Raw genomic sequence first — 12,335 nt, forward strand, 5'->3', positions numbered from 1 at the left:
CAGAGGTAGAATTCCTGGGGAGGAGGGTAGCAGCAGATGGAATCAGACCTACTGCGTCCAAAATGGAAGTGATCCAGAGAGCACCCAGACCCCGTAACACTACGGAGCTGCGTTCGTTCCTGGGGCTCCTGAAATACTTTGGTAACTTTCTTCCCAAATTGAGCACGCTGTTAGAGCCGCTACATGTGCTCCTATGCAAAGGTCGCGATTGGATCTGGGGGACAGCCAGGAAAGGGCTTTTGATAGAGCACGCAATTTGTTATGCTCCGATAAACTGTTAACGTTATATAACCCATGTAAGAAACTTGTTTTAACGTGTGTTGCATCGTCCTATGGGGTCGGGTGTGTGTTGCAGCATGTGAATGCCAATGGTCAGTTACAGCCGGTAACTTATGCCTCCAGAAGTCTGTCCCAGGCAGAAAGGGGCTACGGGATGGTAGAAAAGGAAACGCTCGCATGTGTATATGCAGTAAAAAAAAAAATGCACCAGTGCCTGTTTGGCAGGAAATTTGAGCTGAAGACAGATCACAAACCCCTAACGTCCCTTTTGGCTGACAACAAGGCCATAAATGCGAATGCATCGGCCTGCATACAGAGGTGGGCACTCAAGCTTGCCGCCTATGACTACACAATTCGGCACAGACCGGGGCACTGAAAACTACGCCAATGCACTCAGCAGGCTCCCACTAGCCACCACTGAGGGGGCAACTGAGCATGATGCTGAGATGGTCATGGCTGCTGAAGCTTTTGAAAGCGAAGGCTCACCTGTGATAGCCCGTCAGATTAAAGTCTGGACAAATAAAGACCCGCTACTGTCTTTAGTTAAGAAATGTTTCCAGAATGGGGACTGGCCAGTCATGTACGGGGCATGCCCTGAGAATTTAAACTGTTTCATAGGCGCAAGGATGAACTCTCGATTCAGGCCGATTGTCTACTGTGGGGAAACTGAGTAGTCATGCCCCAGACGGGCAGAGAGGTGTTTATCAGAGAACTTCACAATAAGCATCCGGGCATTGTCATGATGAAGGCAATTGCCAGGTCACATGTCTGGTGGCCAGGGCTAGATGCAGAACTTTGTGTTCGCAGGTGCAACACGTGTGCTCAGCTGGGCAACGCACCCAGGGAAGCCCCCCTTAGCCCCTGGTCCTGGCCCGCCAAGCCATGGTCACACATCCATGTGGGCTACGCAGGTCCTTTCATGGGAAAAATGTTTTTGGTTGTAGTAGACGCCTACTCCAAATGGATTGAGTGTGCCATTTTAAATTCAAGCACATTCTCTGCCACGGTAGAAAGTCTACGGGCAATGTTCGTCGCCTATGGTCTACCGGATGTCTTGGTCAGCGACAATGGCCCGTGCTTTACAAGCACTGAATTCCAGGACTTCATGGCAGACAATGGAATCAACCATGTCAGAACGGCACCGTGCAAGCCGGCCTCAAACGGCCAGGCGGAACGAGCAGTGCAGACAATCAAACAGGGGATGCTCAGAATCCAAGGGGGTTGCCTACAAAGCCGCTTATCCCGCCTCCTGTTGGCCAATAGATCCCAACCACACTCGCTCACAGGGGTTCCACCCGCAGAGCTGCTAATGAAAAGGACGCTGAAAACCAGGTTATCCCTTATACACTCTACTATGAAAGAAATTGTTGAGAGCAGGCGTCAGTCACAATGTGACTACTATGACAGGATTGCGAGGGCGCGATGTATTGATCTCAATGACCCTGTTTTTGTCCTTAATTCCGCTGCAGGGCCCAAATGGCTTGCAGACACTGTGATTGCCAAAGAGGGGAATAGGGTTTTGGTAGTTAAACTTACCAATGGACAAATCTGCCGCAAACACGTAGATCAAACTAAAAGGAGGTTCAGCAACCCCATGGAAGAAGCAGAGGAAGAACACGACGTAGAGTTTACTCCACCACAGGTGACCGAACACCGGAACCAAGCGGAGGAGAGCCCAGTCACTGTGGGCAGTTCGGACAGGCCTGAGGCACCGCAAACTGCAGACACTCAGGCCAGCGCCCAACAACCGGAGTCCCAACTCAGGCGCTCTACAAGGGAGTGTAAACCACCAGAGAGACTTAACCTGTGATCCCAATAAGACTTTGGGGGGGGGGAGGTGATGTCATGTATTCAACTATCATTTAACTAACCCATGTATAAGCTGACCTAAGTTGTACACTTTGAGAACATTGACCACAAGGGGGTGAACTTGTGGGAGACACTCCTAACCTGGGCGTTCCAGGTATAAAAGGGGAAGCTCCAACCACCTTCATCACTTGAAGTCTTGGTAATAAAGGTAACTGGTCACAGAGTGACCTTCTCTCAAGTATGGGCCTCGTGTGCATTTATACTGTATAGTAAGGACATATCAACAAGGACCATAAATCCAACAAAACCTATACTTCTATTTAAGGGATTGTCCTGCACACGTTCAGTGAGCATAGGCACCGCACCCTGATCTACTGATTCCCAGAAGGTTTACAGGATCAGGGTACCTCGGTGTGTAGTTCACTCCCTCTCTCTCCCTCGGTAGGTGTAGCTCTGGTTGACAAGTAGCAAGATGAAGATTCTCTTCAACTCTCCCATCTCCAAAGCTTTCTTTTTTTTTTTAAAAAGAGTCAAAAACAAAGGGTAATAAAGGGCTGAAATGGCACTTAAAAGGTAGCTGGCCAGGCCCAGGAGGTTGGCTGGTTGTAGGCAAGCTTAGATACCCTTCTTCCACCAATGTACTCAATGTTTTACCACCTATATTATGCCCTTTACTGCAACAGAAATGATTGCGGATTGCCTTTTACGAGTCCAGTTCAGCTTGTCGCACCGATCTAATCACTCCCAGGGCTCCTTCAGCCGGAGCTCCGTCTGTCTGTTATAGAAAAGAGCCCAGGGAGATTTCTGTTAACAGACGGGTGCTGCATACAGGCACAGTTCCAAGATCTCTTGTGACCGATCAGGGAAAAAAGATGTCGTGCAACTTGACACACACACACACACAAGACTAAAAATAATAATAAAGATCCACCTTCTGACAGGAAGTGTCGCTTACTGTTTTCTTCAAAGGCTCTTCTCTACAGACTAACAGTTTACTTGCTGACTTGCTGTTTGCACTGCAACAAACTTGGTGTGTCTGGTACGGCTGGTGTCTGTGGCGGGTCCCGACCCGGCTGCTGTCAGCTGATCAATTAAAATTCAACAGTAGTATGATCTGCCACTGCAGATGGGATCCTCTCCTATACTTCAGGAACGATGTCAAGGCCTTGGAGAGGGTGCAGAGGAGAGTTACTAGAATGGTTCCAGGGATGAGGGACTTCAGTTATGTGGCGAGACTGGAGAAGCTGGGTTTGTTCTCCTGAGAGCAGAAAAGGTAAGAGAAGTCAAATAGGAAATAAAATGGCAGAGGCGCTGACTAAAATCTGTTAACTATTCTTAGCTATGGAAATTGTGCCAGATGACTGGAGGATTGTTAAGTAATACCTCAATTCAAAAAGGAGGAAAGGAATAAATCAAGTTACTCTCGAAGAGTGGTAGTGGGTAAGTTTCCAGTGGCCATAATACAGGACAACATTAACTTAGAACTAGAAAGGCATGGTTAATTAAGGACAGCCAGCATGGATTAGCAAAAGGCATGTTGTGTTTGATAAATTTAATTGAGTTCTTTCAGCAATTAAATAGTGTATTGATAAAAAGAAACACTGTGGATTTTGTGTATATTATTTTTTAAGAATGTTTGATACCATGTGGCATTGGGCCATTGTTAAAATGTAGCCACACAGAATTAAAGGGAGTATAGCATTCCATTCAACAGCAAGTAGTGTTTCATTCACCCACTGCAGCTGTATAAGTAATTCTCATGTAAAGTGTCTTGTTTCTAAATTCTGAATGTAAAGTGGAGATTGGATGGAAAATCGTGGGGTCCGTTACAGGCATGCGGTCTTCCCTACCTGATTTTCTTCTACTGTGCCCAAGCAATCCTTTGCACCCAAGTGCAATGAGAGGAAAACTTTTCACATCAAGTCCAAGACGAGGCTTTTGAAAGTGGCTGAGGCCTTCAATTAAAAGCATTACTTATGGAACTCAAAGACACAAAAGACAACTTTATAGCTACATTTAATTATGCTAGTCTAAAATATCCAGGGGGTGAAATTAGATTAGGCCTGAAAATGGGCACGGGGAGCGCAATGCACGATCTGCCTGCGCCTTTTCAAAGCGGTGCAGGCAGCATGCAAAATTCGTGCTGCCTGCTCATTTACATAATTGGAGCGCTGAGCTCAGCGCTAAATGTGCTGCTGGTTGACTTAGCGCTCAAGAGGAGGCCCAATATTGGGTGCAGTCCACTGGCCAATAAAATTTTGCCTAGGCTCTCTGCACTTCTTAAAGGGGAGGTGCTTTGTTGCAGAAGCAACTCCTCGTCACTCTGCATGCAGCCATGACTTAACAGAGAAGAGAAAGGGCAAGGGGATTTTCTGATGCAGCACTGAGGTGCACAGAAGAAGACAGGTCCTCGACCAGCAGAGGGGCAAGAGGCCTTCCAGGCACCATGCCAGAAGGCAGTGGGAGGGGATAGCATAAGTCATCAGTGCCATGTGTGTTGCCCCCAGGATCTGGATCCAGTGCCGCAACAAGTTTAATGATGTCACACGAGTGGTCAAGATAAGTGAATGCATCTTCAAATGCCTTAGCCCATCAACTGAACCACCAGCCTCAGCCACTGCTCAATACACTACACCCCCATCACTCACCTACCAACAATCTTCAGCAATCACGGCTCGTATCTCACAATCAAAGCTTCACCTCACCCTCACACTTACTGTTGCTGCAAACCTCACATCCACATCTCACACCTTGCACACACTTCCTGTCATTCAACAATGACAGGCGCATCACCCAAACACATTGCACCACACTCACTTACACACTTCGCTTTCTCTTGTAGGCCGAGGTGGCGCATAACAGACGTGAGTAGCAGCATACAGGCGACAGGGAAGCATGTCTTCAGAATTCTCACTGCACTGGAGGAGATCATTGGCGGGGCCATCACTGAAGCTGTGACGAGCGGCAAGATTGAAAGCATCGCTGATGACCTAATCCTTCTTCTTACATCTCACTTTCCCCTCATGGCGTAATCTCTTCTCACTTACAAGTTGTTGATGCTGTAAGTATGCACATCTTGCTTTCCCACCTTCTCCTCACCACAACCTGACCCTTGTGCCTTTCTCCCTTCAGATACTGAAGAACTGCCAGCAGCCTAGCCTGTCCCCAATGTAGCAGAGGAGAAGAGCGAAGGAGAAGAGGCATTGTCATTCGATCTAACATTCCCAGACACCAGCTTAGAAAATTGCACTATGCGTACTTTAAAGGGTAGTATAGAGGGAGGATCTGTATGTGGTAAGTCACCGGGCATGAGTGGGCTGCAGACAGGCCATGGGAAAAGGGTAGATAGGGTGTCAGCTCCCCGGAGGGCGCGTTTGTGCACAAGTTCTGCTGCACAGGACTCAGATGATGACTTTGATGGGGTGGCCTTCACAAGAAGGGTGATGAACATAAGAACAAAAGAAATAGGAGCAGGAGTAGGCCATTTGGCCCCTCAAGCCTGCTCCGCCATTCAATAAGATCATGGCTGATCTGATCATGGACTCAGCTCCACTTCCCTGCCCGCTCCCCATAACCCTTTATTGCCTTATCGCTCAAAAATCTGTCTATCTCCAACTTAAATATTCAATGACCCAGCTCTGATGGCAGAGAATTCTATCGATTTACAACCCTCAGAGAATAAATGACTCCTCATCTCAGTTTTAAATGGACGGCCCCTTATTCTAAGACTATGTTGCCTAGTTTTAGTTTCCCCTATGAGTGGAAATATCTTCTCTGCATCCACCTTGTTGAGCCACCTCATTATCTTATGTTTCAATAAGATCACCTCTCATTCTTCTGAACTCCAATGAGTATAGGTCAACCTATTCAACCTATCTTCATAACGCAACACCCTCATCTCTGGAATCAACCTAGTGAACCTTCTTTGAACAGCCCCCAATGTAAGTATATCCTTCCTTAAATACGGAGACCAAAACTGTACGCAGTACTCCAGATGTGGCTTCACCAATACCCTCTACAGTTGTAGCAGGACTTCTCTGCTTTTATACTCGATCCTCCTTGCAATAAAGGCCATCATTCCATTTGCCTTCCTGATTACTTGCTGTACCTGCATAATAACTTTTTGTGTTTCATGCACATTATCATCATAGGCAATTCCTCGGAATCAAGGAAGATTTGCTTCCACTCTTAACATGAGTTCTTAGGTGGCTGTACAGTCCAATACAAGAACCACAGTCTCTGTCACAGGTAGGACAGATAGTCATCGAGGGAAGGAGTGGAACTGGTTTGCCGCTCGCTCTTTCCGCTGCCTGCGCTTGATTTCTGCATGCTCTCGACGACGAGACTCAAGGTGCTCAGTGCCCTCCCGGATGCACTTCCTCCACTTAGGGCGGTCTTTGGCCAGGGACTCCCAGGTGTCAGTGGGGATGTTGCACTTTATCAGGGAGGCTTTGAGGGTGTCCTTGTAACGTTTCCGCTGTCCACCTTTGGTTAGTTTGCCGTGAAGGAGTTCCGAGTAGAGCGCTTGCTTTGGGAGTCTTGTGTCTGGCATGCGAACTATGTGGCCTGCCCAGCGGAGCTGATCAAGTATACATGCACAAGGACTCCCAGGTCTCTCTGTACTGCAACACTTTGCAATTTTTCTCCATTTAAATTATAATTTATTTTCTATTATTTCTGCCAAAGTGGATAACCTCACATTTTCCCACATTATACTCAATCTGCCAAATTTTTGCCCACTCACTTAGCCTGTCTATATCCCTTTGCAGATTTTTTGTGTCCTCCTCACAATTTGCTTTCCCACCCATCTTTGTATCATCAGCAAACTTGACAACTTGGGCATGCATACAGAAAAGCTTAGTGCCAGAGAGCCTCTTGTCAGTGTCAAGGAGCATGGAGGAGTTTGGCCCAACATTGCACGGGGCTTTGCACAGAGCTTTGCACAGAGTTTGGGGCCCATGATTTCCAGGGTGAAAGTGATGGGAAACTTCATTAGAGAATTTGTGGACCCAACCATGATGCTGGTTGTGATGGGCGATGCTGCAGCTTCCATTGCAGCACAAGCGAAAGTGACCCAATGCCTTAGTAATGCAGTGGAGGCTCAGACTGCTCTCAGCTTGCTATCTCGCAAACTCAGACTGTTCTCATGCTGGCCACAAGTGGTGGGGTTATGGATGGGAGTCATTAGACGGGTGCAGAGCTGATAGCTCTGTGTTTGAGCAGCTACCCTTGGGTTTGACGTGATGGCTGGAAGATTGTTGGCACACTGGACTGGTGCAGGATGAAGACATCATAATTACTGCCAGGATACCGGGCCTTCGCCATGTTGTTGTGCTGGGCGTGGTTGCAAACCGAAATACACATTAAATGAGCAGTTCGTGTGCCTTTGCAGTTACGGAACATCTCAGGATTGATATGAGGCGCCCACAAAGCCACTAGTGTGCAGTCGATAGTGCCCTGCACTATGGTGAAGCCTGATATCCTGGCAAAGCCACATGCGCACTCCTCCGGCTTCTCTCGGTTGAGAGAGAATATCAGAACATACGAAATAGGAACAGGAGTAGGCCATATGGCCCCTCGAGCCTGCTCCGCCATTCAATAAGATCATGGCTGATCTGATCATGGACTCAGCTCCACTTCCCTGCCCGCTCCCCATAACCCTTTATTCCCTTATCGCTCAAAAATCTGTCTATCTCCGCCTTAAATATATTCAATGACCCAGCCTCCACAGCTCTCTGGGGCAGAGAATTCCCTAGATTTACAACCCTCAGAAGAAATTCCTCCTCATCTCAGTTTTAAATGGGCGACCCCTTATTCTAAGATCATGCCCTCTAGTTCTAGTCTTCCCCATCAGTGGAAATATCCTCTCTGCATCCACCTTGTCAAGCCCCCTTATAATCTTATATGTTTCGATAAGATCAACTCTCATTCTCCTGAATTCCAGTGCATAGAGGCTCAACCTACTCAACCTTTCCTCATAAGTCAACCCCCTCATCCCGCAATCAACCTAGTGAACCTTCTCTGAACTGCCTCCAAAGCAAGTATATCTTCTCATAAATATGGAAACCAAAACTGCACGCAGTACTCCAGGTGTGACCTCACCAATACCTTGTATAGCTGTAGCAAGACTTCCATGCTTTTATATTCCATCCCCTTTGCAATAAAGGCCAAGATACCATTGGCCATCTTGATCATTTGATGTACCTACACACTATCCTTTTGTGTTTCATGCATAAGTACCCCCAGGTCCCCAGAGAAGACAATAAAGACCCTTGTCCTGGTGTACAGAGCGTCTGTGACCTACTGGATGCAGCGATGAACGGCGAACTGGGAGATGTTAGCTCGGTCACCTGCTCCCGAATGTAAGGATTCGGTGGCGAAAAAATTCAGGGGCAGGGTGACCTTGATAGCTATTGGCAGCGCCATCACCACCCTGCTTTGAGGCTGTAGGTCTGGTTCCTGGAGATGGCAGAGTTCTTGTGAAGCGGAGCCTCCAAATACACTGCTCTTGGCTTGTGCAGGTAGAAGTGTTCTCGGAAGACCCTAGTTGGGTAAGGCCTCCTACTGAGAGTCCGCCTGCCCTTCCTCCTCCCTCTGTGAGCAGCTTGCCCTCTTCTTCACTGCTTCATCTCCCGGTCATGCTCCAGCACGAGGGTAACAGCAAGTAGAGCCCCCATGACTGGGAGCAAGTAGCCTGAGCAGAATACTTGAATTCAGAAGCAAGGCCTTCTCCACTTGCAGCACTACTCCCTGCCGCTTCACCAAATTTAAATAACTGCAGACAGCTCCAACCAATTGCACAAACTTACACAGAGCTAATAGAAATCAAAAAGCAAGTCACCTGCAAGTTGTTGATGATCCCTTTAAATACCGCTGGTGTGGGGGTCCCTCATGCAGCTGAACGCATGCTCGTGTTTTGGAGAGGGAGTCGAATGGAGCGGCAAGGTCAAAAATGGTAGGTTGTGCGTCAAAACAGCGTTGTACGCTGATTGATGTCACAATCTGCCTAATTAGCATTTTTCTGGCAAACGTAGGCAACGGCTGTGCTGCTGACCTGCCCAAAATCGGTGGAACTGAGCAGAAGCAAGGTGGGTGCCATCAATTTTATGTCAAAACCGGATTTAACAGCCGGTGCTAAGGTGCCAAATTTCATGGCCTCGGAGCTGGATTTTCGGCTTTTTATGTTTTCGCCTGTTTCCGGGCGCAATTTGCAGCGGATTCAAAAATGTAGCGCCGGGTTAACGTTAGCGCCAGAGTGTGCAGCTTTCGCCAAATGAAAGTTCATGAGGAGCGTAAGCACTAACTCCAGTGTTGCACCACACAATTTGTGCACTGGAGCCGAATGTTCCGGCGCTAAAAAAATTGGCCGTTCTGCACATGCGCAAATTTTTTTTTTCTTCCCGCGTTTCTGGTCTGCTGTCCAATCACAAACACTAATGCAGGGCATGGCCAAGCGCATGTGCTGAATCAGCCATTTTACATTGGGATTTTGATGACAAGAGGACGACGATTCAAGACAGCGTGACAGGCGATTCAGCCATGAGGTTAATGAAGCTCTAGTGGGGGCTGTGGAGAGAAGATGGCAAGTGTTGCATCATAGGGGTGGATCTAGACCATTGCCATCCATTTTTAAAAGGATTTGGAGGGAAGTCACTGAGGAGGTCCCTGTCTCAGACACTGAAATCAGAACTGGCACACACTGCCGAAAGAAGTTGAATGATCTTCAAGGGTCGTTAGAGTGAGCACAATTTTAATTCATGCGCTCTTTAATTACTTCGATTATTGACATATTATTTGTTCTCATGCTGTTGGTGCCTCTCAGCACTCTGTGGAATGCCTTCTAAAAGGCATGACACATAGATAGGCTTAGTTTGGCATCCGATTTGCCATGAATGATCTTTACACATTATTAAGATTGCTTTTTGAGACCTCATAAGATGGCTCCATACTTTGATGTCCTCCTGATGAACCATATGCAACTTACAAGGCCATTAAACAGAGGACTGTATTACATTCAGACAGTATGGTATAAGTGCTTAGGTGGCTATCTGTGCCACAAGAGCAGATGGACCCTCTTGTAACCATTCCCATTTTCATCTTTGCAGGCAAAGAAGTCACACAATTGCCGCGAGCAGGTGCAGACAGGCGGTGGTCTGCCTCAGACCCTGCCACTCACCTACATCGAGGAGAGAGTGGCAGGCCTCATAGAAACATAGAAAATAGGTGCAGGAGTAGACCATTCGGCCCTTTGAGCCTGCACCACCATTCAATAAGATGATGGCTGATCATTCACCTCAGTACCCCTTTCCTGCCTTCTCTCCATACCCCTTGATCCCTTTAGCCGTAAAGGCCACATCTAACTCCCTCTTGAATATATCCAATGAACTGGCACCAACGACTCTCTGCGACAGGGAATTCCACAGGTTAACAACTCTCTGAGTGAAGAAGTGTCTCCTCATCTCAGTTCTAAATGGCTTACCCCTTATCCTTACACTGTGTCCTCTGGTTATGGACTTCCCCAACATCGGGAACATTCTTCCTGTCCAGTCCCGTCAGAATTTTATATGTTTCTATAAGATCCCCTCTCATCCTTCTAAGCTCCAGTGAATACAGGCCCAATCGATCCAGTCTCTCCTCATATGTCAATGCTTCCATCCCGAGAATCAGTGTGGTGAACCTTTGCTGCACTCCCTCAATAGCAAGAACGTCCTTCCTCAGATTAGGAGACCAAACCTGAACACAGTTAATTCAGAGACCATGGTCCAGAACTGATTCCCGGGATGGCGGGACTGACCTATCAAGAAAGACTGGATCAACTGGGCTTGTATTCACTGGAGTTCAGAAGAATGAGAGGGGACCTCATAGAAACGTTTAAAATTCTGACGGGGTTAGACAGGTTAGATGCAGGAAGAATGTTCCCAATTTTGGGGAAGTCCAGAACCAGGGGACACAGTCTAAGGATAAGGGGTAAGCCATTTAGGACCGAGATGAGGAGGAATTTCTTCACCCAGAGAGTGGTGAACCTGTGGAATTCTCTACCACAGAAAGTTGTTGAGGCCAATTCACTAAATATATTCAAAAAGGAGTTAGATAAAGTCCTTACTACTAGGGGGATCAAGGGGTATGGCGAGAAAGCAGAAATGGGGTACTGAAGTTGCATGTTCAGCCATGAACTCATTGAATGGTGGTGCAGGCTAGAAGGGCCGAATGGCCTACTCCTGCACCTATTTTCTATGTTTCTATGTTTCTAGGACACTAGTCTCTGAATTAACTGTGTCACTCTCCAGCTTAATAAATAATTCTACCATATTATGGTCACTCTTCCCCAAGGGGCCTCGCACAACAAGATTGCTAATTAATTCTCTCTCATTACACATCACCCAATCTAGGATGGCCAGCCCTCTAGTTGGTTCCTCGACATATTGGTCCAGAAAACCATCCCTAATACACTCCAGGAAATCCTCCTCCATCGTATTGCTACAAGTTTGGTTAGCCCAATCTATATGTAGATTAAAGTCGCCCATGATAACTGCTGTACCTTTATTGCACGCATCCCTAATTTCTTGGTTGATGCTGTCCCTAATCTCACTACTACAGTTTGGTGGTCTGTACACAACTCCCACTAGCGTTTTCTGTCCTTTGGTATTCCGCAGCTTCATCCATACAGATCACATATCATCCAAGCTAATGTTCTTCCTTGCTATTGTGTTAATTTCCTCTTTAACCAGCAACGCTACCCCACCTCCTTTTCCTTTCTGTCTATCCTTCCTAAATGTTGGATAGCCCTGGATGTTGAGTTCCCAGCGTTGATCACCTTGGAGCCATGTCTCCTTGATGCTAATTATATCATGTTCATTCATTGCTGTCTGTGCAGTTAATTCGTCCACCTTATTACGAATACTCCTCGCATTGAGGCACAGAGCCTTCAGGCTTGTCTTTTTAACACACTTTGCCCTTTTAGAATTTTGCTGCAATGCGGTCGTTTTTGATTTTTGCCTTGGGTTTCTCTGCCCTCCACTTTTACTTTTCTTCTTTCTATCTTTTGCTTCTGCCCGTATTTTACTTCCCTCTTTCTCTCTGCATAGGTTCCCGTCTCCCTGCCATATTAGTTTAACCCCTCCCCAACACCACTAGCAAACACTCCCCCTAGGACATTGGTTCCGGTCCTGCGCAGGTGCAGACCGTCCGGTTTGGACTGGTCCCACCTCCCCCAGAACCGGTTCCAATGTCCCAGGAATTTGAATCCC

The 12,335-nt window shown here is 47.2% G+C and overlaps 1 protein-coding gene across 8 annotated transcripts in view; it reads right to left on the minus strand.

Moving 5' to 3' along the window:
• The window catches only part of erich2 (glutamate-rich 2), a 326,385-nt gene that overhangs the window by 70,479 nt on the left and 243,571 nt on the right, over positions 1-12,335 (minus strand). The window contains exon 11 of one of the 8 annotated variants that reach the window (XR_011592662.1): positions 3,020-3,346. The exons of 6 other annotated variants lie outside the window; for them this stretch is intronic. The gene's annotated coding sequence lies outside the window, so the exon portion shown is untranslated. The remainder of the gene's footprint in view (positions 1-3,019; positions 3,347-12,335) is intronic. One more of the 8 variants, XR_011592663.1, reaches the window with a different exon arrangement.

This window comes from Pristiophorus japonicus, chromosome 3 (genome assembly GCF_044704955.1).
Source record: "Pristiophorus japonicus isolate sPriJap1 chromosome 3, sPriJap1.hap1, whole genome shotgun sequence".
Classification (NCBI taxonomy): Eukaryota; Metazoa; Chordata; class Chondrichthyes; family Pristiophoridae; genus Pristiophorus; species Pristiophorus japonicus.